Consider the following 26,369-nt stretch of genomic DNA (forward strand, 5'->3'; position numbering starts at 1 on the left):
AAGCATTTGTGCCACACTTTCATTTCTGCTGCATTCATTGCATCATCCCCAAAAGCCTTCTGAATCATCTGTAGAGTTTCCATAGAGAAATCAAGTTTAATGCAAAATTTGATGCAGATCCATCGCTCTACTCAGTCATTTTGAATGCAATGGCCACACAGTACACATACTCATTCAATGGCATCTACCGCCTCCAATGACTAGTACAGTGAAGTCATCACTGTCCACACATGCACATTCCAGTCCACTCTCCTTGGCTGCGAGGTTACATTGATGTTGCACAAACTGTTCTCATTATATTAAAAATTGCTGGAATTTTTCTGGACAGACCTTGTATAACCTCCCCCATCTCTCATCATGTTGGAGCCCTCCAAAGGGTAGGGCTTGTACCTCAGTTTCCTGGTTTAACACTCTCATTGCTCATCAGCAATACAGCCATGAGCATCATAGCCTGGGCCCGAGAGCCTATGTAGTTTTGAGTAACCTTCTCCATAGGGGCTGGATCTGGCTGCTTCTGACTTGGTCCACACACAAAGTAGGCAAACTACGTGGCACTGAAAAACTGCCAGCTGGATGAGTTTGCATTATGCTGGTCAGTCTCTGTTTTCCCCCCAACTACACCCACCCTCCACCCTTCTGTTCCCCTGGAAGCTGACCTCATGGATTTCCTCACTGCTGTCTCCAGACTGGGTTGACTAATGCTGGGTACCAACATGAGATGAGAGAGAAGAATAAGAGGTCAGGGTATTTCTTCTCCATGTCCTCTACTATGGACTGGATGTTTATATCCCCCCAAAATTCATACATTGAAAATCTAATGCCCATTGTGATATTAGGAGATGGAGCCTGTGGGAGATAGTTAATTCATGAGAGTAGTGCCTCATAATGGAATTAGTGCTCCTACAAGAGACACCAGAGAGCTCCCTCACTCTCGCACCAAGTGAGGACACAAAGAAAAGTCTGCAACCCAGAAGAGGATCCTCCCCTGACCAGTCTGACAATCTGATCTCAGACTTCCAGCCTTTAGAACTTCCACCGCATCTCACCTGCCATATTCACCAGCCCCCCTACCTAAGACAACTCTGCCCTACAAATAGGGAACTTCCAGCCTCTGCATCCCACCAAGTGTCTCAATCATGCTATGCCTCTAGGCATTAGGCTCTGCCTATTCAGAACAGTGCACTGAGATCTCTTCATGTGCCAACTACACAAGCAAGACACCCATGGCTTCAATGTCTACCTGGACCATTTCTGATATGGGACTGTCTCAATGCACACTATTCATGCACACCATGCTTCTGACCCACCTTGCACTAACCATAAGTACAGTGAATGTACCACACTCTGAGCTCTTCCCCCAACCCTGACTCCCAGCTTCCATGTGCTGCTTCAGTCTGGGCTGCCCCCATACCTGCCCTTCAATCCTGTAACTCTGCTCCAGCTATTACCTCCTCCATTTAATCCATTGCAATTCCAGATCTGCCACAGGAGGGAATAAGGAGATGCAAGTCATAACACCTTCTATTAATAATACCTTCAAATTCTGACAAGTTGCATATTCATAAAACTGAGCTATATTTGGGGTCACCTGTAGATGCATTGTGGTCTTGGGCGACTTTGGAATAACCAATAATACTTACTCATAGAATTCTCTGCACTTTTGGACTTAAACACTTCCTCTTCTTACTATCAAGGTCTTCATAACTAACTGCTATATACTTTCTCATCCAGTGTCTGACCTCACTCTCTGGGAGGCCCACTTCACTCTGGCAATATCTACCTCAGACATCAAATGAAACACAACTTCTCCTGCTCCCTGAGAGCCTCCCCTTTGCTCTCCAAAATGCCCCTCCCTTTCTTCCAAGGCTCCTAGCCCTCCTCCTCCAGAACATTCCCCTACTGCTTAATAAATAATACTTATATTTTCCTCCAAAAATATCCCTCTTTATCCCTTGCCATTTAAATTTACATACTGATGTCAAAAAGGAGGTCTGGGTGAGGGAGGGCTATAGCCAGGAGGGAAGAAGATTCATTATCTTCCTTGCAATTTACTTACAGGGTCTTTTTTTTTCTCCTCCTTTCAAAATTTGAAGCTACACAAGCTGGAACAAATTTCTTTCAAGCCAGTTTAGCCTTTCTTTTGCTTTTTCCATTATCATTTTTATAGCGGAGATTTCAGTGAGGATTCACAGTGAGTCATTTTATGAGGCAGCTCCATCTGTACCATCTGCAGGCATGACTTTCCCATCACTCTAGACATTACGTATCTCCTTATGGCAGCCCGGACAGGGGGTGGAGATTGCCAAGCTAGGTCACATGCCAGGAGTCCATCACTCATCTGAAGGGGGCGGGCAGGGTCTGCTTACAATTACATTCAACTCCTGGTTCTGGATAATATGTCCCTCTGGCTTCAAATTCTTTCTTACCAGCTCCCTGCTGGGCCCAGGAGGAGATGGGGTCCTGCTTTTTTGGTTTCTCCCCTTTTCTCTCTCTCTGATGTCCCATCCCCCTTTCTGATTTTCCATTGTCCCCATCTCTCAATTTATCTTTCAATTTTTTTCAGATTTATTTATTTGTAGAGAGAGAGGAAGGAAGGGAGAAAGAGAAGGAGAGAAACATTGATCAGTTGTCTCTCGCACTCCCCCAACCAGGGACCTAGCCTGCAACCCAGGCATGTGCCCCGACTGGGAATTGAACTGGTGACCTTTCAATCTTTCAAGTTATAGGCCAGCACTCAGTCTACAGAGCCACACCAGACAGGGCTATTTCTCTTTCCATTATTCCATTTCTATCACATTCCATATCTCTCATCATCTCTTTCTCCTTCTCCATCTTTCCCTCTTTCCCTTAATTCTCCACCTATCTCCCATTTGGCCTTATTCTTCAGCTTCCTGCTATTGTCTTTTCCTCTTTCCTGTCCTTCTCACTGTCCCTGGCCCTTTGCAAAGAAAGAAAATTTTCATGTCACGCTAACAAGAAATACAGCTGTTTCTCACAATGTAACCAGAATACCAGGATGCAAATCAAAGCCTTGTTTTAAAAGTCTATCTCCCAAGGGAAAGAATCTCATATTTAAATTTTTTGGACTCATCAGGGCTTGTATATAATGTTAATTTCTGAAAAAGATAAATCTAAGCCTTCAGGGGTAGGGGTAGAAAATCCATTTGTGAAATGAGGATGGGGGAGCAGTCAACACTGAATGAAAAAGCAGGACTCTTCAGAACAGTTATTTCGAAGACATTAGTTACTAATATAGCCCAATATTTCATTAGAATAAATGTCCTTAGTGTCAATCATTTCCCCTACATTCTATTCCATTGATCATGAAGCATCATAACCAGAAATGAAGAGCTTAAACAAAAATGCCCTTGTACATTCATTTACAGATCATTTGTATCTTACTGGTAAAATCTACATAAATACATAAAGGCTTCCAAATTTTTAACACAATAAACTCAATTTAAAAGATGTCTAATGCTGACCCAAAAAAATGCTGTCTTTTAATAATTAGTAAGAACTATCACTCTATTAAATAGATGAATCTACTTCATGATTTTGGCACCCACCATAGTAAATCTAAACATCAAGGGGGCTAATTGGGATTTTATTTTTTAGGATCATAGAGATAGTCTCACAGGTTGCATTAGACACTCAGTAAGTTATCAAAGTGAAATCAATTTGTGTTCAAATCCCTGCCTTGCCAGCTTCCATATTACATGACAATTACTTTCCCTCTAAAAGTCTCATTTTCCTTGTCTGTGAATGTGCACAATAACACTCATCCTCAGTGATTCTCAGAAAAATCTAATGAAATACTCTTCCTCTACTCTGGGAGAACTTATTAGATAATATCCGAGACCTTTCCCTTCTTAATAAGCTATTCTATTAGCCTCTACGGATTAAGTCTTTAACTAAAATCACCCAATGATGTTGATGGATGAATACTCGTGTTTCTAAATTATTTGATGGCTTTTCACACAATTTATTTCATTGTCTCATCCTTAGAACCTCAGTCACAGTAACAGTAAGAGCTACTATTTATTTACCCCAGTGCTGAGCCAGGTGTTTTACATACATTAACACATTTTGTCTCACAACATTTGAAAGTAGATATTTTCCTCATTTTCCACAACACTGAGGCTCACATTTGCCTAACATCTAACAACTAATAAGTGACACAGCTGAACATTGAAACCCATTTTCTGATCCCTTGAAAAATGGTGGAATAAGAGGATAAGGTGAAGAGTTCAGCTAATTCTAATTCCCTCTAATAAAATGGTGACTACTGACTGCCGTAATCACAGTTGATTTGGCTAATAGCTGCCTAAGGTGTTTTTTTTTTAACCTATGAACAATCTAGAAAGCTCACGGCAATGTTTAGTTTGAACTAACAACAGTGTTGCCTCAGCATTTCTCCATCACAAGGTCAAACTCTGACATGATGGGAAAACCATTTTGAAAAGAGTCTGAGTTCTGGATTTGAGTCCTAGCTCTGATTGTGAGCTGCGTTCCCTTGGTAAAATCCTATCACCTCTCCACCCCTCCATTTTCTTGGGTTTCACATGTTAAAATATGACTAGTATAAAAAATGGAGGACTGTGCGAAACAATATCTGTAAAAGTATCTTTTAAACAAAGGTATTTTTATTTTCCAACAAAACTTTTCCAAGAAATAGACAGTGTGAAAAGCTGAGCTTCCCTAAGGTAAGTGTGAGGCTGAGATATTCAGCCTCTGATGGTCACGTGGACAAGGCAAGCCCATCATCACATCTGCTGTTACGTTACGTATCACTTAAAAGCTCCACCAGTGGGATGTGGGGGGGGAGGGGGGTGGAACTTTTGACAACACATCAGTAAAAAATAGAATGTATCATTAATTCATGACCAGAAAGGTAACTTGTGGCAGACAAAGAAGTCCATGCTTTTTCTTAACATTAACTTTTTTTTACCTTTTTATTATCTATACATTCACATCATTTTGTCATTTATGGAGTTGAACTTGCAATTTACTCCAGGCCTAAAATATATAAAGTTGTGGAGTTTGATTCTATTTGCCCAAAATTGGTTCACGTCCATCAATACTTGTGGCTTCAGTGACCACAAGTACCTGTTGCTTCATCTGCCAACTCTTCAGGAGATAGGTGGGTCACTTTTTTTTGTAGCCCTTATCTCTTCTCTCTTGGGAACTTCCAAAGAATTTGGGGTACAACAAATGCTTTCTTGGGCCCTGTGAGGTGAGTTTTCATTTTGTCACCACTCATTTGGGATTCAACATGGACATGAACCTAACGTAGAAAACTGGCAGCATATAGATTCATGGCTGCAGAATGATCAGAAAATAGAAGCTGACTCTTCCTGTCCTTACTGTTGGATGCAGGTGGGATATTTGCTCCCTAAACCACTTCTCATCAGACAGTTATTGAACTGAGGGGAATGAGGATGAGGAAAAGGAGTGCACTAATAACGAACTGAATGGAAATCTGTTCTCATGCTTTCATTATCAGTAATTGGAGATTAGCATCCTGGAATTCAAGGACCTGACCTTTAACTCTCTGTATGACCTGGGCAGTCCCTTTCTCCTCTGACCTCAGTGTTCTCATCTGTAAAATTATAGGTGTCAACAAAATGGTTTCTTTCTAAGCACAAGACTCAGTCCAGTAATTTTCAGGGTTAATTGGACTGAGCAAATATAAAATGTTTTTATTTTTGATCAGGCTCATTTTATTACTTACTCCAAGAGAAAGAGAAGAGTACTCCTTTCAAAAACAAAATGGTTTAAGACTTCCAGCCAAGATGGAGGTGGAAGTAGACATGCTGCATCTCCCTCAAAACTCAGACAGAATTTACAACCACTGCAAAACTTAAAAAACCCAGAAGATTCAGAAAATCAAACTACATAACAGCTCAACAAACAAAGAAATATTCAGACAGAAAGGTAGGAGGGGCAGAGCTAGGACAGAGAGAATGAGGTGCCGTGCTGAAGCAGCAGCTGCAGGGGCAGAGCTTGGCAGTGGCAGCTGGTGGTGGCTAGTAGCAGCAGCGGCAGTGGCACAGGGACTATAGCTGGGGTGAACAGCACAGTAATGCATTTTAAACCTCGGAAGTGATCCCAGCCCCAGACCAGATGGTGCAAGTCATGGCTCCAGCACTGGAGAAAATAGAGCCACATTGCTTCTGATGGTGAAAACCAGTGGGGGAGTGGGTCAGAGGAAGAAACTGCCAGTCTCTCAGCAGAGGCAGCTTGTTTGGTACAGGAAGGGGAGAAGTGCCTGGAAAAGGGGTGAGTATGGGGCAAGCGGCACTGTTCCCTCTCAGACCCCTCCCACACACACACAGCACCACAACATGGTGAAATGGGTCGCTAGCATTGCTAAATACCTAAGGCTCCGCCCCTTACAATGTAACAGGTGAAACAGCTCTACTTAAAACAAAGAGGCAAACACAGAAAGCTGTCAAGATGAGGAAACAGAAGTAAGACCCAAAAGCGGGAGGCGGGGGAAGATCAAGGTTCCAGTGGTAGAACTAACCGATGAGGAGATAGCCAACCTAACAAATGAGGAGAGAGCCAACTTAACAGCTGCACAATTTAAAGCACTGATGATAAAGATGATCACAGACTTGACAGAAAAGATTAAACAGGACAGAGAAGAAATGAAGGCTATACTAAGAGAAATGAAGAAAAATCCACATGAAACTAGTGGTGAAGGAAAGGAAACCAGGGTTCAAATCAATGAATTGGAACATAAGAAAGAAATAAACAGTCAACCAGTACAGAAGGAGGAAACAAAAATTAAAAAAAATGAGGAGAGGCTTAGAAAGCTCTGGGATAGCTTTAAATGTGCCAACATCCGAATCATAGGATTACCAGAAGGAGAACAGGAAGAGCAAGAAATTGAAAAACTCTGTGAAAAAATAATGAAGGAAAACTTCCCTAATTTGGGGAAGGAAATAGACATACAAGTCCAGGAAGCACAGAGAGTCCCAAACAAACTAGACCCAGGGAGGACCACACCAAGACACATCGTAATTCAAATGCTAAAGGTTACAGATAAAGAGAGAATCTTGAAAAGCAGCAAGAGAAAAGAATAGAGCTACCTACAAAGGGGTGCCTATAAGACTATCAGCTGATTTCTCAAAAGAGACTTTGCAGGCAAGAAGGGAATGGCAGTAAATATTCAAAGTGATGAGAGGCAAGGACTTATAACCAAGACTACTCTATCAGCAAAGTTATCATTTAGAATGGAAGTACAGATGAAGTGCTTCCCAGACAAGGGAAAGCTAAAGGAGTTCATCATCACTAAGCCATTATTATGTGAAATGTTAAAGGGACTTATTTAAGAAAAAGATCAAAACTATGAACATTAAAATGACAACAAAATCACAACTACCAACAACAGAATCTAAAAAACAAAGTCACAGATATGGGGAGCATATGGAGGGGTGTCAGCTGGGAGGGGGAAGAAGTGAGAAGGAGGGAAATGGTGCAAAAATTAAGAAGCATAGTAGGAGGCTGCAGAACAGACAGGCGGGATGTAAAGTATAGTACAGGGAAGGGTCAAGTCAAAGAACTTATATGCACGACCCATGGACATGAACTATGAGGGGCAGAGCTACTAAAGGGAGGTGGGTTCCTGGGCATAGGGGAACAAAGGGAAAAGAAATTGGGACAACTGAACAGCATAATCAATGAAACATACAAAAGTTGTTTAAGAAAAACCAACTGTCAGCTCTGGAGAGATAATTCCACTATACTTTCCATGGCAAACTTCAGGATCAGAATGCTGAGTATAATCTTAATCCAGCAATAAAACATGAATATAACTACCTAGCACATTGCCAGTGCCAAGTAAATGCTATTTCCCTTTATACACCTTTACCCAGGCCCTTCAGTGTATTCTTGAAACTGAAAAAGTGAAGGCTACGCAAATATGTGCCTCCTGAAACATATCTCATTTATGCAATGCCATTAATAACGAAAGAAATCCCAATTGTAATGCAGATGTTGTAGACACTCATGGCTTCTTTGCCTACTGGCACAGAAACTGAGATCTGATACTTAGGGCATCATTTTTTCTTTGTACAAATGAGCACTGGGTCTTCGCTTAGAAATAACCGAATTGATTTGTCTCTAAAATGGCACACATGAAAAGAAGAAAAACAATTGAAGTGAGAGGAGTTTCTTTTTGTCTTCCAGGTAGTTCAAGAGCATTTCTTTCTGCTCAAACTTCATTTTCCTAGTAGTTGAGCAGTAATGAGAAACATGAAAAGACTACTCAAAATTAGGCTCATTTTGACCAGGTATGTTAAAAAAAACAAAGCCCCTTCCACCCTATCTTAAGAGAGAAAACACAGAGGGAAGAAATCAGGACATGGTCTTTTGATGACTACTGCACTGCCATCTGGTGAATCTTTACACCAAAAATTTTGGACCAACCTGCTGACTAGGATAACAAATTACAAAGTGCAAGTGCCAGATTTCAACAGACTTCTTGTTCCTTGCCTCTGGTTCAGTGGCAAAGACTCATGATGGTGGTGGAACCAGTACCTAAATGGACAACACAATTTTAAAAAGAAAAGCAGAGACCAATAGAAAGAAAGCAGCATCGTGATGCACTGACGTGTGGCCACAGGCCAGACTCAATCACTACAGCCAATGGTGATGGGGCCCATATTCTCCCCACAAGTCTGATATGGTAGCCCAAGCTCAGCTGATGAAAGATGTCAATTAACCGATGGCTCCTTCCCTTGGCATCAGACAGAATTTAAGAGGAACTGCCTGTCATCCTCTCTGAAGCCTAGGCCTACTTTCAGCAGCTCCATTAAGCTGCAAGAATAGCCTGCTGGAAACTTAGGATAATAAAAGAATTGGTTCTGCTTCATTCTCCATGAATGTCACATGAGCACAAACTATTCAGGGAGAAGGGGCACATGGCAATGGATCAAAGCCAACAAGACAGTCCCTCACTAAGACAGTATCCCCTGCTTTCTTCAACATAATAATCTATGTTTATCACAAAAAATACTGTCAAGCTAGTGTCTTAAACAGCAGTCACCCATATCCTTACCACCTATAGGTAATCATTTTTGCAGCTTTATGAATGCCTTTCAAGAATTAATTCCCATAGAAATACGTATGCATTTGAGAAAAATAGAATCATGGTACATTACATATACTGTGCTACAATTTTTTTGGACTTAGTAATACATAATATTCTGAAGTACTTTTTAAAATTTTTTACTGTTATTCTATTATAGTTGTCCCATTTTCCCCCTTTGCCCTCCTCTGCCCAGCCCAACCCCCGCTCCTATAGTTAATCCCCATGCTGTTGTTCATGTCCATGGGTCATTCATACATGTTTTTTGACTAGTCCATCCCCCTTCTTTCCACCATTACTGTATGATACTTCTTAAAACACCAAATCCCCTCATTTGGCAAATTCATGGCATTTACACTTTTTTTCCTCTTAAAATGTGTGGGTGTAAAGTGCATGGCATTAAATTCTGGAAGACCATACACAAAAAAACCACACTATGATAAACATTTTTGATCTTGCATCTTTTCAATGACAATCTTTCTCCTAATTTTTTTTTCTTTAAAAATTTTCAGGAGGAACAATTACAGATATCAAGTATATGCACATTTTTAAGCTGCTGAGATTTATCCCCAATCCATAGTGCACGTTTCTTCCAGGGGAGCCCTTATGCTTAGTATGGTGGCATGCAGGATGCCCAGAATTGGATGTTAAGTGGTATGCAAATCCCAGCTGCCAAGAAGCCAATGGGAAACAAATTGGAAGACTTTTTAAAACATTAAGGTGATTATTGCTTAGTACCCAAAGATCTTTCAGCAATTTCATATAAAATATTTCTTCATGTCAGACCCATAATCACCTTTTCAAAATTGTGCCGTGGAGAGTCGTCGATATGTGTTCAGTGCACAGGGCATAAATCTCTCAGAACCGCACTGCAACTGCAGAGCTTCGCCCCCACCCCCACTGGAACGGGGCTGCTCCAGGATCAGCCAGGGCAGCTGAAAAGCATATGTTTTGGTATTCCGCTCTCACCTCCTCTCCTGCTCCCTCCCCCAGCTTCCTTCCACCTTTGGACTTGCACATTTCTCCCTTTCCCCTTGATAAATGCTTTCAGAAAAATATTTAACAAGATGCTTACCTATGCAAATCTGTCTTTCAAAACCGTTAGCTACAATCGCACCTAAACCACACAAAAGACTGCATTCACTGAGTGCCAAATGGGAATGGCCAGTGACCAAAGGTGAGTGCTGACACAGAGCCCCAAGGCTTTGTAGCTTGGGTCATTTGTCCAGGAGAGTGAAATGCAGTTGCTTTTCTGTCCATTTGAGAGCTAGACACATACACGCACACACACACACACACACACACACACACACACGTGCGCGTGCATGCGTGCACACACAGGAACTAGGTAGCAGCTGGATCAAGCAAGGATCCTTTTCCAAGAAATTGGTATCAAGTTGACATAGGAGAGGAGACTTTCTCACAGTCCTAGGGTGTTCCACTATCAGACCAAACACCTCTTACATTACTAAGAAAAAATTAATCTAAGTATAAATAGCTTCTCAAGCCCTGTGCTGAGGAATCTGGCTCCTCTAGATGCTGCCAAGAGTCCCTATTCATGTGTCCCAGAGTTCTCTGCATTCAGACAGGCTTGGCTGCCCAAACCTATGTTACCATACACAGGCTACCCAACCCTTGTTTGCATGCTGCATTTGCTGACATCATAGCACATGAAATAGCTGTGTAGGCATGTCCACTATGGGCCTGTAGCCAGTGCCAGGTGACCTACAAGCACCTGAAATGCATCCTAAGACCTGGCATGGGGGGACTACTTAAAGCCCATGTCTATGCAGGAGCTGAAACATTTGGGGAAGGTCCTCGTGCTTTGGCTGCTGCCTATATTCATTCTGAGTTCATTGTGGTCCTCAGATGTCAGAGCCCAGAGGCAGCTACTGAGGGTGGGGAGAGCTGGTAAAGACTTATAAAGGACTGTAGCTGTGTCATGGTAGCTGTACAAAGCTAGCCTTCCTATGGAAGTGGGGAGGTAGGCCAATCTGGGAACTCTGTAAGCTGCTTAAAGAAAATACTCTTCACCCATGGTGAGTGGCTATCTTTCTTCAACCAGGCTCTCAGAAAGGGTGACTGCTTTTATCTCTGCTCAGCAGCTCCAGAGTAATGAAAAGTTTATCAGTAAGATCCCCACACTCAGAACAGTCTCAGTCCCTAAGAACAGTCTCCTGAGAGCCCAAACCTATTGGTGGGTATAGAGCAGTTGCTGCAGGCAGCCAGACAGCAGTGACATCAACAATAACAACACACTTCTCTGTAAATAAAATTATACCCGCTTTTTTTTAATCCTCACCCAATTATATGTTTGCTGATTTAGAGAGGGAGAAATGGAGAGACAGAGAGAGAGAGAGAGAGAGAGCATCAATGTGAGAAACAAACATTGATTGACTGCCTCCCATATTCCCATATGTGCCCCAACCCAGGTATGTCCCCTGACCTGGAATCAAATCCACAATCATTTGGTGCACAATGACACTCCAACCACCTAAGCCACCCAGCCACGCTGTACCCAGTTTTAATCCTCCCAAATCCTTTATGAGGCTGGTGCTATTACCTCTCCTTTCACAGATGGCTGTCCTGAGGCTCAGGAAGTTAACATTAATTGCCCAGGTCACACAGCTAGTAAGTGGAAGAGAGGAGTTTGAACCCAGATTTGTCTGACTCTGAAGCACCTGCTCTTAATCTTTGCACCAGACACACACCTTTCTGCTCACTCAGAAATGAAACCAGGGCAAGTACTAAGAAGGGGACACAAGCACATTGTTCACAGTTTTTCCCAGCAGCAGCCCATCCATGTCCTATCTCCAAATGGTTTACTAGACCACACCATTTGAATGCTGCCCGAAACCTACACTGCCACCCAACCTAGCCCCAGGCAAAATCAACCTCTTTCATCCAAATCACATATTTCTTCAGTTCTGACCATGGAACCACTATTATCCACATCAACCAGGTGTAAAACTATAAAGTCATACTTATCTAACCCTTCTTCATCGCCTCTTTGCAGTCAAATAAATCATATCTTTTCCCTTTCAAAATGGTTCTTCAAGTTGGATGATCCTTGCTTCCTTATTCCAATTGCCTTGGAGCTGTGGTCCCCGACTCCAGCCCCTCACATGTATCCTAAATACTACTTCCAGATGAGACTTCTTTCAGCACCACTTCAGCCATTTCATATCTTCCAAGACCCACACTCTCAAGACTAAATTCCTTTGTCTGGATATCAGGGCCCACTACAACTAGCCTCATCCTACCTTTTACTACTCAAAGGCACACTTTCTCCTATCAAATGAGACCACCTCTGCCAATCCTCTTAACAACAAGACCCATCCATCAATCAGTACTAGTCAAATTCAAGCCCTGTTCAAGCACCATGCTGTCTTTCACTTTTTTAATGAAACATTTTATTTCTCCCACCATCATGGCCTCAACTTTACTCTGATCAGGACTTCTGGTCTACTGGACACAGTTTATCATTTAAATACTTCCTCAAATTCTTCACTAACTGCTTTCTAAATAAATCTTGGTCTTTTACTCCCAACTGGATAGTTTTGAAAACCAGAATTCTATCTATTATTTCTCAATATATAGTACTGAAATGATCAATAACTTTGTTTTCTCATGATTACACAAATTTTATATTATTACATTTCACAGAGAACCCAATGAATAGGTCTTGGTCAACACATCCATTTCTAAATTAACTATAATGAAGTCAAGACAATTTTCCTGAATCAAGAGACTTGGCTTGGCTTTGTATGAAACAGATTATGGCCTGTGGTTGACCATAAGTTTAAATGAAGCAATTGGGGGACATTGCCACTGAAAAAGCCAAACCAAGGCAATCTGGGCTTCTGTCATGAGAAAAATGATGCCCAGATCATGAATATAGGTCTCATGACCAGTCATACCCTGAGTGATGCAAGCAATTCTGAATGCTCTGTTCCAATTCTATGTACTATATGGTCAAGCTATTGATCATCCATAGGAGTGGAATCAAACCAAGGAAGAGATGTAGAAATGATTACAAATTAGAAACTATTGAAGGAATTGGTATGTTTAGAGAGCCGTCCAATAGAAGTGACATCGTAGCAAACACAAAGATTTGTTCAATGTTCTACCACAGGGCAGAACCATTAGGTGGAAGTCTTAAGTAAGGGGTGCAAAAGATCCTGGTGTAATATGTGTATTGTCTATATATTTGCAATAATTTCTCTCTCATTAAAAGTGTTGAAGTAGACATGAAATGTCTATGTCCAGAATGCTTTGAAAATGATTCCTACAATGAGATGGTGCACTAGTGGCCCTACCATCTACTTTCTTTCTTTTTTGAGGAGGTGCTGGATTTCTCTTGCCTTCTACAAACATGAAAGTCATTTAGTTCCAACATTCATAGGCCACACTCTGTTCTTTTCTGAACCAGCCACAGTGAGCCACAGTGAGCTATAAGAAGAGCAGAACACCCAAATGCCTATAGGCAGGCAACAAATTGCCTGCATCAGATTGAGAATAAAACAGTCCAGTGTCCAGTGTAGAATTAGTAAGACTATGTACTGCTCAAAGGTATTTAAATTCCATTTATTTTAAAACATTCTAGCAGGCAAATTGGAACATCTAGTTTGCAACCCCTGAAATAATCATAGTACAGAATAAAGTACTGGAGAATTTTGAGAGCTCCATGAATAAGTAATTTTAAGAAGTGATACACACTATAGAAATCTTCTTGGAAATTTACAATTGACATTCATATGCTGACAGCACCAACAAAATATTAATTTGCTTTGACCTGGTACATTTGACCACAAAAGTTCTAGATTGTGAAACACTCCTCTACGACTCAAAGATCCAGTGTTTTTACGAATACATTTTGGAAGTTCCTTCTTGTCAGAGTTTCCAATTTTCTTTCTCAAAATATTCACTCTTTCTCCATTTATGCCCATTTCTACATCCAACAACAACAAAAAAAAGGGATTTGAAGCAAATGCTAAAGGGGTGAAAGAAATACATTTCTCTATAGATTGTAACCCTCAACCTCCTCTTATCATTCGACTACTTTCCTTCCCCAAATCCACTGCAAAATGTCAAAGTCGGCATTGGTATCCATTTCTTCATCTGAGATCTACATATGCTCCATCTAAGCAATCTGAATAGCTACAAAACAGTTCCCCTTTCCTAAAGTCCCTGGGCCATTTTCATACCTCTCCAGGTCAAATTAGTCCAACCATTGTTCTATAAGTTGTGAAGGACAGGAAAGTAGTATATGACACATACCTGTGACCTTATGGAGCTCACCTCATACTGGAGGACCCAGATCTACATTCATGTGGGAGTCAGAGAGGTTAGAATTCACAACCAAACTCTGTGACCTAATAGGTGATCTGAGAGATCTCCATTTGTCTTGATAATGACTTTCTGAATTGAATTTTCAGTGGAATAATTTAGAGGAATGATTGTTATGTCCCCAAGGCAACAACTACCTCTGTCAAGAGTAAGTAAGGGGCACATCAGACCTCCAAGCATCAATGATATGGTTGAACCTGTGCTGCCTGTGGCCTAACTAGAGAAATGTGGAAGGTGTACATACATGCCTAAGGGTCCCTATAAACAACAGCTTCTTTAATTTCACCCAGAACTTGCTTTGCTTCAATAAGAACTCAGGGAAAAACAGCTTAACTAATAACATGGTAAAAAAATCAACTGTGGACTAATTAAATTAGCTGGGAATTATAAATTTGAGGCAATTTGGATAGAAATTGGGGTGATCCAGATTTTGTTTGGGGCAGTCCCTATTTAGGTTGGTCTATGAAACTTCCACTTTTAGAGTGTGACTTTGAGAGTTGATGGGGGTCTATATAGGTGAGTGAAGATTCATTCATGAGTTACAAGTACAGATCATATCTTGCGGTAAAATTGACCATGCTCAGTGTATGAAGATGCAAGAAATGGTCCTGCAGTTTCCCGTCACTGGGATAACTGGGAAACAGACTGTAAAGAAGCTGTGACCTGGTGACTCACCTGGTTGGAGCATCATCCTGTACACCAAAAGGTCGTGGGTTCAATCCCCTGTCAGGGCACATACCTAGGTTGCAGATTTGATTCCTAGCTGGGGTGCCTACAGGAGCGACTAATCTATGTTTCTCTCTCACACTGATGTTTCTCTCTCTCTTCCCTCGTCCTTTCTCTCTCTCTAAAATCAATAAACATATCCTCAGATAAGGATTTATTAAAAAAAAATACTCAATCACTTCATTTGAAACAATTATTAAATGAACATTTGAAAAGGTGCTATGTAGTTTATGATCTGCAGTATTTAATTCTCACAAGTTTCCTTTGAGCTAGAATCACTGTCTCTGTTTCACAGATGGAGAAACCACAGTTCAGAGGCAGAGATAAAATGGTTTTCCCAAGATCCTTTATTTCATAAGTGGCAGAACCAGGACCCAAACACAGATCCTCCTGGATCCAAATTCCATGTCCATTTCCTCCTCCTTCTACTCTGCTTCCAACGATAGCACAAAAAATTCCATTCAAGAATTAAAGATGAAAAGACAGCGAAAGCTTTCCATGCCCACTAAATCACTGCAACAAGATGCACTCTAGCGTCAGCCAGTAGAAGAAAGCTTGTTCATGGTTTATGCAGTGCTCCAGGCCTATCCCACTATTTGTGACACCCCTTGTCCCAAGGGAGTAAACCTACTATTTCAAAATCACATGGGTGTGGTATATCCAGAGAGTGAAACATTATTTAGCCAGATGGGAAAGGGTTTGGGGGCGGGAGCTAGGTGGAAAAGGTGAAGGGATTAAGATGCACAAATTGGAAATTATAAAATCAGTAGTGGGATGTAAAGTACAGTATAGAGAATATAGTCAATAATATCGTAATAACTATTTGTGAAGTCAGGAGGGTAGAAGACGTATTGGGGTGATTGCTGTATCCACATAAATGTCTAAACACTATGCTCTGCACCTAAAACTAATATAGCTTTGAATGTTAACTGTAATTGAAAAATAAAATATTTTTTAAAAAAAGAAATGAACTATCAAGCCATAAAAACACATGGAGGAATCTTAAATGCATATTACTAAGTAAAAGAAGCCAATCTGAAAAGGCTGCATACTGTTTGAGTCCACCTATATAACATTCTGCAGAAGGCAAAACTATGGAGACAGTGAAAAGACCTGTGGTTGCCAGGAGTTGTGGGGGAAGGATGAACAGGCAGATCACAGAGGATTTTTAGGGTAGTAAAACTAGTCTGTATGTTATTAAAATGGAAGATACATACCATCATTATACATTTGTTAAAACCCATACAATGCTCAACATCAAGAGTGAAGCCTAATGTAAACTATGGACTTTGAGTGATGATATGTCAAAGCCAGTTCATTCATTGTAATAAATGTACCGCTCTGGTAGGGGATGTTGAGAATGGGGGGAAATGTGCATGTAGGGGGAAAAAGGGTATATGAGATATCTCTGTACCTTCCCCTCAATTTTGTCTTGAACCTAAAACTGCTCCAAAAAATGAAGTATTTTCTAAAGTAGCTTCACATAACTAAGTTGTTCCAAACAGATTTTAAAATTCTCTAGTGACAGACTTGAGCATCAGTTCTTAAGTTTAAATTAGTTAAAAATAAATAAAACTTCAACTTCAAAAGAAAAATCTTATGGGAATTACCATAGAACCTCATCCTCATTTCTTTCTAATTAGAGGCTCCTTGCAGTCCCATCTTCCCAGGAGCAATAGACCATTCTGAGAATCTGTTACCTAGATTTGGAAAGTCTTTCCAACATCCTAGCAAAAGTGAGTTGTTGCAGTTGGAACATAACCCAAATGTGGAACCATTCAAGTGTCCATGTTCCCCCTTCACTGCATCACCCCAAGCTCCGAGATTAGCAGGAGAGTCTGTAGAACTGTCTTATAGAAGTGGAAGCACATTGCCAGTTATATGAGTCATCTCGGTCCGGCCAGCATCTGCTCCTCCCGCCAGAACATGATTCTTCTTCCCCTCCCTCCTCATCCACTCCCGGAAAACACCTCCTAATTACTGTGGATGGTGCCCATGAGAGGGGGAGGAAGAGAGTCACCTTCCGGACCCGGCAAGCAATCTGTTCACACCTGGCAGTGTGAGCTTTGATTATCCTCGACTCAGGTTGTATTAACTACAGATGTCTCTAATTTTCACAAAGGAAAGGAGCTCTTGTCTGGAATAAATGAGATAGATAAATTAGAGAGGGAAAGGAAAGAGTCAAAGGTGCCCCCCCCCCCAACTTCTCATCTGTGGTGATCTGGGCGCTCTAATCTATTGTACAAATGTCTGCACACAGCATGCCAACACTTGCTTGTAAACTCACAGGAGAAATATCACCTGGAGACAATGAATAATGTCTGTTTCATGCCTTTCGCCCCTAATATACTTTTTGTTTTGAAGGCATCATATGGATTAAGTTAGTAACACCCATCCTCACATTTTCAAACCACTATCTCCCCCTAAATCATCTCTCTTTGGAACTTGACAGGTCATCACACCTTGTCTCGTTTCATGCTGCAGCTTTCCACGAGCAGATTAGTATTGCTTCACAAATCACAGGCTCCTTTCCTGAGAAAAACACCTTCAAAATTACAGCAACTTTCCCCAAGGGGTATTAAAATTCTTTTTTCCAGGGTCTGTGGTGTTCCACCAAGGGACTTCATTGTTCTGAAGCACCATGCCTTGGAACATCTCCTTGGCTGAGGGTTTTATCATAAAACAGCCAGGAAAATTTGCCAAGCCTGTGATAACTTCATCTCCGTGTTTAATAGGGTGTCCTCTGGGCAGGGCTCCAGGTGGCCTCAGCCCTGTGAGCCTTCAGAGGGGCAGGCAATGCCTGGAGCTGCTCTCCCAAGCCCAAGGTGCAGAGAGAGAGACATGTAACAGATCGTCAGCACCAATCGCCCTAGTGGTCCTCTGGTTTACACAGTTCAAGCATAACTGCTTGAGATTTGCCAACTCATTCCAAACCACAGCCAGGTGCGGCAGTTTCTGTGTAAACAGACACCATAGAAGAGTCAAAGAATATGACTGCTTCTCCCAAATGCTCCTATGGTAGACTTTGTATTCGTAATGGTCATCTGTTGCTTCTTCCTGCTCAGTATCCATTCCTTCATCTTCAGCCATTAGCACCTCAGATTTTCTTGGGAGGATCATGTCTTAGTTGATGATACAACTTGGGTGGAGCCTACCCCAAGGTCCTAGCACTCCAGGAGAACATTTGACCAGGTCTAGCCAAGGAGAGGACTCCATGACCCAGGCCACGATGACTGACTCAGTGATAGACATGTGACCCATGTCTAAGACCTTCTTCAGGAACAATCGGGTGTTTCCTTTCCACGAGGGTTAATAAGCTGGAAATGTAAGTCTGGATCTGCTGGTTTTCATCTGTGGCATTCTGGGTGCTCTGATCTATAGTACAAATGTCTACACACAGCATGCCAACACTTGCTTGTAAACTCACAGGCAAAATACCACCTGGAGAAAATGGGGTGTGGGTAGGGGAGACCTTCTGTGAGAATGCTGCCCTTGCAGAAGGAAACACTGTCAAAAACGAGAGATATACATGATAATATTGTGACACCTGGATCCAGCCAGGCCTGAAATCAGTATCACTTTAATCATGAGAAAGAATAAATTCGCTTTCTTGCTTAAGACAGTTTTAGCTGGGTTTCTGCCCTACAAGCAAGAGTTCTGATAGATACATCACCCAATAACCTGAAGAAAATAAAAGGTGATGGATGCCCCAAATTATCCATGCACCAATTTATTCTAAAAGCATATATCGAACACATAACCTAAATCAAACTCAGTGTTTGGTGTTAGGAGCCCTAAGACAAATAAGACATAATTCTTATAAAACCTTAAGATTTTGTAATCTAGTATCCAATTTGGCAACCAAATTCAGTTTTAAGAGTTCGAGGGACAGTGGGGATTCTTGAATTTATTTTTATTAAGAAATGAAATAGCATGAATCAGCAAAAGGATCTAGCAACTTTATATAACCCAGATCAGTGTGCCTTCATACCTAATAAGCAACTTACTAATTTCATGTTTTTATGAAAAGAGTTCAATGTATATCTAATAAAGTCTGGAAAGAGGAGCAGAGTGGCCATGAGTTATTTACGCCTGCACGGGGTCCATTCTTTCTTCAGAAAAATGGCTGTGGAACCACCTTAACCACCAGTCTCTTGGTGAGACTGTCAACTTGATAAGACTCTTTCTCAGTCCCCTTTTCAAGACCTCCCTGCCCCCACCATCACCTCAGGCTTTTTGTTTTCCATCTTACTTACTCCCAAGTTGATTTCAACCAACCTCTTGGCTTTAAATACCATTTATATGAATTTAAAATCTTAACTTTAAATACCATTCAGCAAAAACCTCTCCCCTGAACTCCAGATGGCCTACTTGTATGTTCAACTGCCTCCTCCTGATGCTTCCACCTGGTCTCACCCTTAACACACCCAAACCAAACTCCCAACCCCAGCAAACTCGCTCTTTCCTGCAGTCCTTTACATCTTTAAAACTGCTCAGGGTAAAACACCTGGGAGTCACCATTGATTCATTTCTTTCTCTCACACCCTACATCCTGGCTGCCATCAAATTCTGACAGTTTTTCCTTCAAAACAGATCCAGAACCTGATCACTTCTCATCTTCACCTCCACTGAGATCATTCTGGCCCAAGTTCAAACCATCTCCCACCTGCATGACTGCATAAACTTTCTTGTTGGTGATCTTGACTCAGTTTTTGGCCCCCTTCACTGTGTTCTCAACAGAGCAACCAATGTGATCCTTTTAAAATGTAAGTCATCTCCCGACATCCACATTAATCTCCTCTTGACTCAAACTTTACCACCTTCTGGGTCAGGCCTTTTCTGACCACTCAGTTGGAAATCACATCACCCTCCCACTGCAGCTCCCTATCCCACCCATACCCGCCTTCATTTATTCTCTATAACACTTATTGCTATCTAACATACTAAATATTTTACTCATTTGTGTTTAGTAGCTTACTGTCATCTCCCCTAACTACAGTGTTAGCTCCATGGGGGCATGGCTTTTGTTTGCTTCGCTCACTGTTGTAACCCTAAAAACCTAGATGAGTGAATGAATGAATGAATAAACAGTAAACATGGTGTTCCTTTAGAGGAGGGACTCAGTGGCAGGAAACAGATATGCAGATTCCTTCTGGGACTAATGCTCAGAGGAGACCACCCTTTAGCCCCTGCCACCTGGGTCTTCTGAGCTGTCCTTCCACCTTCACTGAGGCCCAATTCTGCTGCTTATCATCCAGTTCTATGAGCCACTCCTGTCTAGCCAGTACATTTCCCATTTTACATAAGCCAAGGTCAGGTTCTACTGCTTGCAACCAAAGCTTCCTGGTTGGTTCAAGGAGCCGACTATCTAGGCTCTTACAACACCACCATTTATTGTCATAAGTGCACAGAGGCATGGTGGGCTGGTGCCTTGGGCATCCTTCCCTTACACAATGATAGGTAAGGCTTTAAGTGCAAGGGACACAAGGAGAACTGATTATAACTTAAATTCACACAAAAGCGACTTCTGTCCAAGTCTTTACTGAAATGATTACACTACTTATTTTAAACCAACAGGCCTTGTTCTCTTATTAAGGGTATCTTTACCTTATAAAGCAGAGATGTGTGCACAAATATTCTACAGAGGTCTTATAAAGTAATGATGAACAACAGATTGATGAAAAAAGCAAGTATCTTCACTTTCATATTAGCAATCAGGACCCTAAAATCAGTAAGCCTGAGAAGATAAAGGATGATGGGTATTAGAAACAGCATAGGTCTTTTAGCTGATTGATTTCAATTTTTATAAAAAGACAGAGAAAAAGGAAATACACCAGAACATTAGCAATGGTTCTAAGTAGAGGACTGGTGATGATTTGTATTTTCTTATGGAACCCTTCCTGAATTTTTACAAATTTTGTAGTTAATAGAATTATCTATAATAAAGGAATACACATTATTCTTTGAAATTCGAAAAATCAAAAATACTTATTAAGAGATACGAGAAGAATCTGAAAAACTGTGTCCTTTGGTGAAATCTCCCAACTACTAGTAGAATGTCATGAGAGATTAAATAAGATCCTCACCTTCAAAAACTCCTTTCTTTCTGGAAAGCACCACAACACTGGCTCAAGGAAGGAGAGGAAACAAACAAGGGGAACAGACTACACACTATAGACTGGTGCTTCTCAAGTGACACTCAGAAAACCACCTAAAACAGAATCACCAGGGGGCACCTGTTAAAAATGAAGATTCCTGACAGCCACCCTAGACCTGTTGTTATACCAGGTCAGGCCCAGGAATTTGTACCAAACAAAGTCCCCAAGCAAGGCTGATGCCTGCTAAAGTCCAACGGCCCCTGGAAAGGTGAAGGAAGCTATGTGAAGCTCTTTGAGGATTAATGAAGCCTCTGCTTGAATGGTATCAACATAATAGTAAAAGCTTCACTCAGCAGAGAGAGGAAAATTCCATCAGTCAGAACCATCGCCAGGTTTCCATTCTGCTTTCTATTGTGTAGACACAATCTGTATCATATACCAGTAGCATAACATCTGCTGTCCCAACCTCCATAAATCCTCAGCCAGTTCTCAGAAAATACAGTGAAATTTTCGTTATGAAGGCATATCTGACATGTTCTAATAATTGATAATAAGACCATTTTTCTCAGAACAAGACTATCAGTGAAAGCCAGGTCCAATCCAATTAGCCCTAAATATATTTGTTAGTCCTCTTACCAGTATTTTGAATGTCCAAAACTTTAATATATAATCAGTTAAAGAGTTATCTGGTTTTTCCCATCTTTTCACCAGACATATTCCAGACAGAATAAATTACTCTCCAGACTATTCAAAGCCTTGTTCCCTTGACATGCCACATTCATTCCCACCTCTGTGTCTCCCAAGAATGCCACCGCCCTCTGCTTCCCTAGATCCTCTCTGTCAAGTACCTGCCAATTAAGATTTAGCTACCCAGAAGGAGAAACCCAATGACAGTGGCTTAACTTAAGAGGCATTTGCTTTTCCTGCCTAAGAAGTCTGGAAGTATACCTTGCAGGACTCGTACCGTTGCTCAAGGACTTATTGAAGGCCCAGGCTCTTCCCTCCTCTTATTCCAACTTGCTTAGCATTGTTTCTGCTCTCCAGGTTGTAAAATGGCTAATCCCACCTCTGAGCATCACATGTGCATTCCAGACAAAAAGATGAAGGTAAAGGGCAATGGCAAAGTGTTTTAAGCTTGCTAAGTCTGGACTTTTTTAACCTTAAAAAAAAAAAAATAAAGCTTCCTGGGAGCCCTGCCTTGTTCATCTTATTGGCCAGACATATGCAGCATTGCTACCCAAACTGCAAGGGAACTAATATTTTTCTGAAGTTTGATTAGTAAAAAAGAATAGGAGAAAAGACATTGGGCAGGCAACTAGCAGCTTCTGCCATAGATATCAGACTTAAATCTTCTGCAAAGCCTTTTTGGGCTTCTTTTTCCCATAAAGATCTCTCATGCTGCAAAAATCTCTCAGCATTTACTGTCTGTTCTCCTCACATTTGGAGTCCATCCATGATAATGAATCTGATCGGAGATGTGTATAAAAAATATCTTCTTCCAATTTCTTTAACTCATATTGAATCTGACTCTTGGCTTCATCCCCATGGACATTCCCATTTGAAGTTAAGGACACTCCTGATTCACACCCAAAGGCAGAAGACTTACATGTTACTTTCACTCATTCAGTCTTTCACGTTTTAATTGTCCCAGCCCAGTCTAATCTTCTAAAGTTGGGAACTCTGTACACAAGGAACACGTGGGCTCTGGGAATTCTCATGGAGGTAAGAGTTAGAGGACAGAGCCAACCTCACTCAGGGTGCTATGCTGCTGTTCCTCTGACATCTTGCAGTGCCACAGACAAGGCAATTGGCCCTGTTCTTCTTTGATCCACCTCTGGGTTTGGGGGGGTCTCATAGAAATCCCTCCCTGTCCTGTCTTGTTTCCTTCCAAGTGATTAAGCATAAAACTCTTCCCCACTCACTCCATTCTCCAATGAGCCTGACCTTTGGGAAAAGAGAAGGCAACCAGTGTCTTGAAGTCCATCTCTGCATTAAGACTTGCAGAGGGCCCAAGGCAGGCTAACTACCTACCTTTGTAAATCAGGTGAGGGTAAAATACAAGATGGGAATGAAAACACATCTCCTAATAAACTTTCCAGCGACATCTGTATGACTTGTGTCTGCATCCAGGGAGAAGCTCCCAGCCACCTTAAAAGACACTTCGGTACTACACATCTTACATGTCTGGAGTGTAGTAACTGTTCAGTAGATTTTTTTCTGTGATATTGAATGACTTACTCAAAACTAAGTTTTGCTCATTCACATGAGTGAGAAATGAGGAGTATAGTGTCTGAAGATGGTGCAGACAGCTGTTCACCTGATACGATTGAGTCCTCGGAACTCATTTTCTCAGACTTTGTCAGGCAATGCCATAAATAGGAGTTGGAAGTCAAACCTAATGAGCAATCATTCAAAAGACTATGGACAGGGAGAAGGCCATAAAAACCACAACTGAGATGTGAAAACAAACAGGCCAGACTTACTGTGTAGTACAGAGAAAAGTCCATGGATTTCAAAATACAAAAGACCTGGCTTTAGATCTCAGGCTGTTGAATCAGTTGCTGAACCTCTCCGGTCCTCTGTTTTCTCACCTGTGAAGTAGAGATAAAGCCTCGTTAAGCACATCCAAGCAACATATACCATCTAGCTTAGAGGAGAATAAAGTGTCATGAAAATGAGAAGGAGAAAGCATGCCAAACACACGGCCCTTTGCCAAGCATTGGTTGCTTCTTCAGGAAATATTGTTTCCATTTCTGCTTCTCTTTCTCCAGTGATTTACTCTGACCACAGGCTCCTTAGCAATACAGGATGCTATCAAAATTGACAGTCTTTCAATTCAAAGTACCATCTCAAAATTTTAAATGTCAAAACCAGCATTTACTATTGAGATGGACCTCAGAGTCCTCTACAGTGTAATTCCTCCTACCTCCGGGCATTATTCCTTGGATGTTCCAGAACCTCCTTAAAGTCACCTTCTGTGAAATTAAGTATGGCATCCTCTTCATCAAAACCCTCTTGGATGCCCCCACCTGTCTTGGCCACTCTGACTTGAAAAGTAGAGTCATCTGGGTTTTCTCCCAGCCCAGGCACTAATCTTGCCAATATGTCCTTCCCAAGACCTCTTCTAGTTACTTACTCTATTCATTTTCTTCTGCAGCCTCCTGAGCACTGGCTCTCTTCACCTCACAGCTAGAGCATTGCCGAAGCTTCCCAACTGCTTTGCTCATGGTGGTGCCTCAGTCTGCCGGCTATCTTTACACTGTGTTCAAGTCTGTGAGCCTCACCGAAGGAAAATGCTTCTCACGTCTCAGCTGCACCTAGCAAGTGCAAACACATGAGGGGCCCTCAGAAAATGCCTTCTCAGATGGCATCGTTTTTTGGTCCATGTGAGGTCAGCTGTGCATTGCAACCAGGGAGCCACACTTATGTGAACAGAGCACTGCTTTCCATTTGCACCATGTTTCTTCTACAAGTTTACTCATTAGGTCACAATCACACCTTCCAAAAATGCACTCTTCAAAAAAAAAATAAGCATGCCCTTTTTTATCTGACAATTCATATAACCTTTAAAAAAACTTCTTGGCATTTCCTTGACAAAGATCTGATTTAAACTAGTAGTGTCTTACGTAACCTCCTGAAAATGTAGTTTCAAATATATTTTCTCTCTCACAGTCACATTATAACTCTTCATTGGTAAGTTTCATTGATTCTTTATAAAAACCAAGTGGTCAATACCTTATTTCTTTTTAAGCAATTTAATAGGCCAATACAATAGCCTTTATCTAAAATCCTGAGGTTCTTTTAGATTTTTTAAAATGCTGCTTATGGACCTTATGAGGTTTCCCTTTTCCATAATCTGAAATGTGAAAATGTAATCATTGTTGGAAAATTCAGGTTCTCCCAAAAATATAGGCAAAGCTTCTCTTGTTCATCTCCTTTTCCTTCTCAATGCTAAGTCTGACCAACCTTGTTATCTACTTCATTTAATGTTTCAGAGAAAAATAAAATGTTTTGTGAAATTTTCTCTGTAAACAGCACACTTTGTGAGCAACTTAAAAAAGAGCTTAATGTCTATCCATAAACACCTCCTCTGTGGTTTCAACAAGGGTCATGGTTGTAAACAGTTTACGGTCAATGACTTGATCAACAGCCGTTGAAATAAAAGGTATTCCAGGTTCTTTTTGTGCTCTGCCCTCCATGCACTCCTCCCTTCCCCAGCAGAAAAATGCCTTTTAACCAACTGCAGAAGGACTTGTTCACAAATGTTTCTAATTCAGCTAAACATCTTGATAGGAAATATCATAAATTATATGTATGGGCCTGTCAGTACAATTTTCAACAGGAGTAACGTGAGTTCAGTTTGAAATAAAATGAAAATTTCAGACCAATTTCTGAACTTGCTGCCCTGAGTTTTAATCCAAAACCTACTTGTATAGAGAAGGAAGGCAAATTCTAGCCTTATTGGATAAAAACCTACCACTGAGAAAGATGCTTAAAGTGCATGCATTAAACATATTTTTTACATTCTTCTGGGATCTAGAAGGAAAATATACAAAGGCATAAAAATGTTAAGATAGAAAACCAGATCTAGCAAGACCTTTGGTATACTTAAATATCCGCTACGTTACTGAAGCTCATGCTTGGCTTCCACTTAGGGGGTCCTTTGGGTTTTTCCCCATCCTGGGCAATAAGAAAAGGGTCACAAAGGGGCAATAGTAAGTGACACTAAATAGAGAAGAAGAGAAGAAAGGAGGGGGGCAAAGGAGGCACTAGACTAGTGTTGATGATCTTGAATATTAATTGCTTTATAAAGTTTATTTGAACTCACAGTGTTTTCAGCATATAGGAATCTCACCCTTTGTTGTTGGATTGTCTAGAAAGAAAATGAGCGTAGTAACAACTATTTCTGGAGAGCAAATTCAACTTGCTAGAAAATCAGTTCAATATATTACAGAAACACAGTGTACTCAGCTTCCTTTTGTTTGTGCATGTAGTGAACAAGACTTCCTCCAATTGCCCATTCCTAGAAAATAATCCTATACTCCATATAATAATCTTTTGTTTTTTAAGATACAATATATAGAGTGAAGAGAGAGATTTAG

This window comes from Furipterus horrens, unplaced genomic scaffold (assembly GCF_987537825.1).
Source record: "Furipterus horrens unplaced genomic scaffold, mFurHor1.1.pri manual_scaffold_4, whole genome shotgun sequence".
Taxonomy (NCBI): domain Eukaryota; kingdom Metazoa; phylum Chordata; class Mammalia; order Chiroptera; family Furipteridae; genus Furipterus; species Furipterus horrens.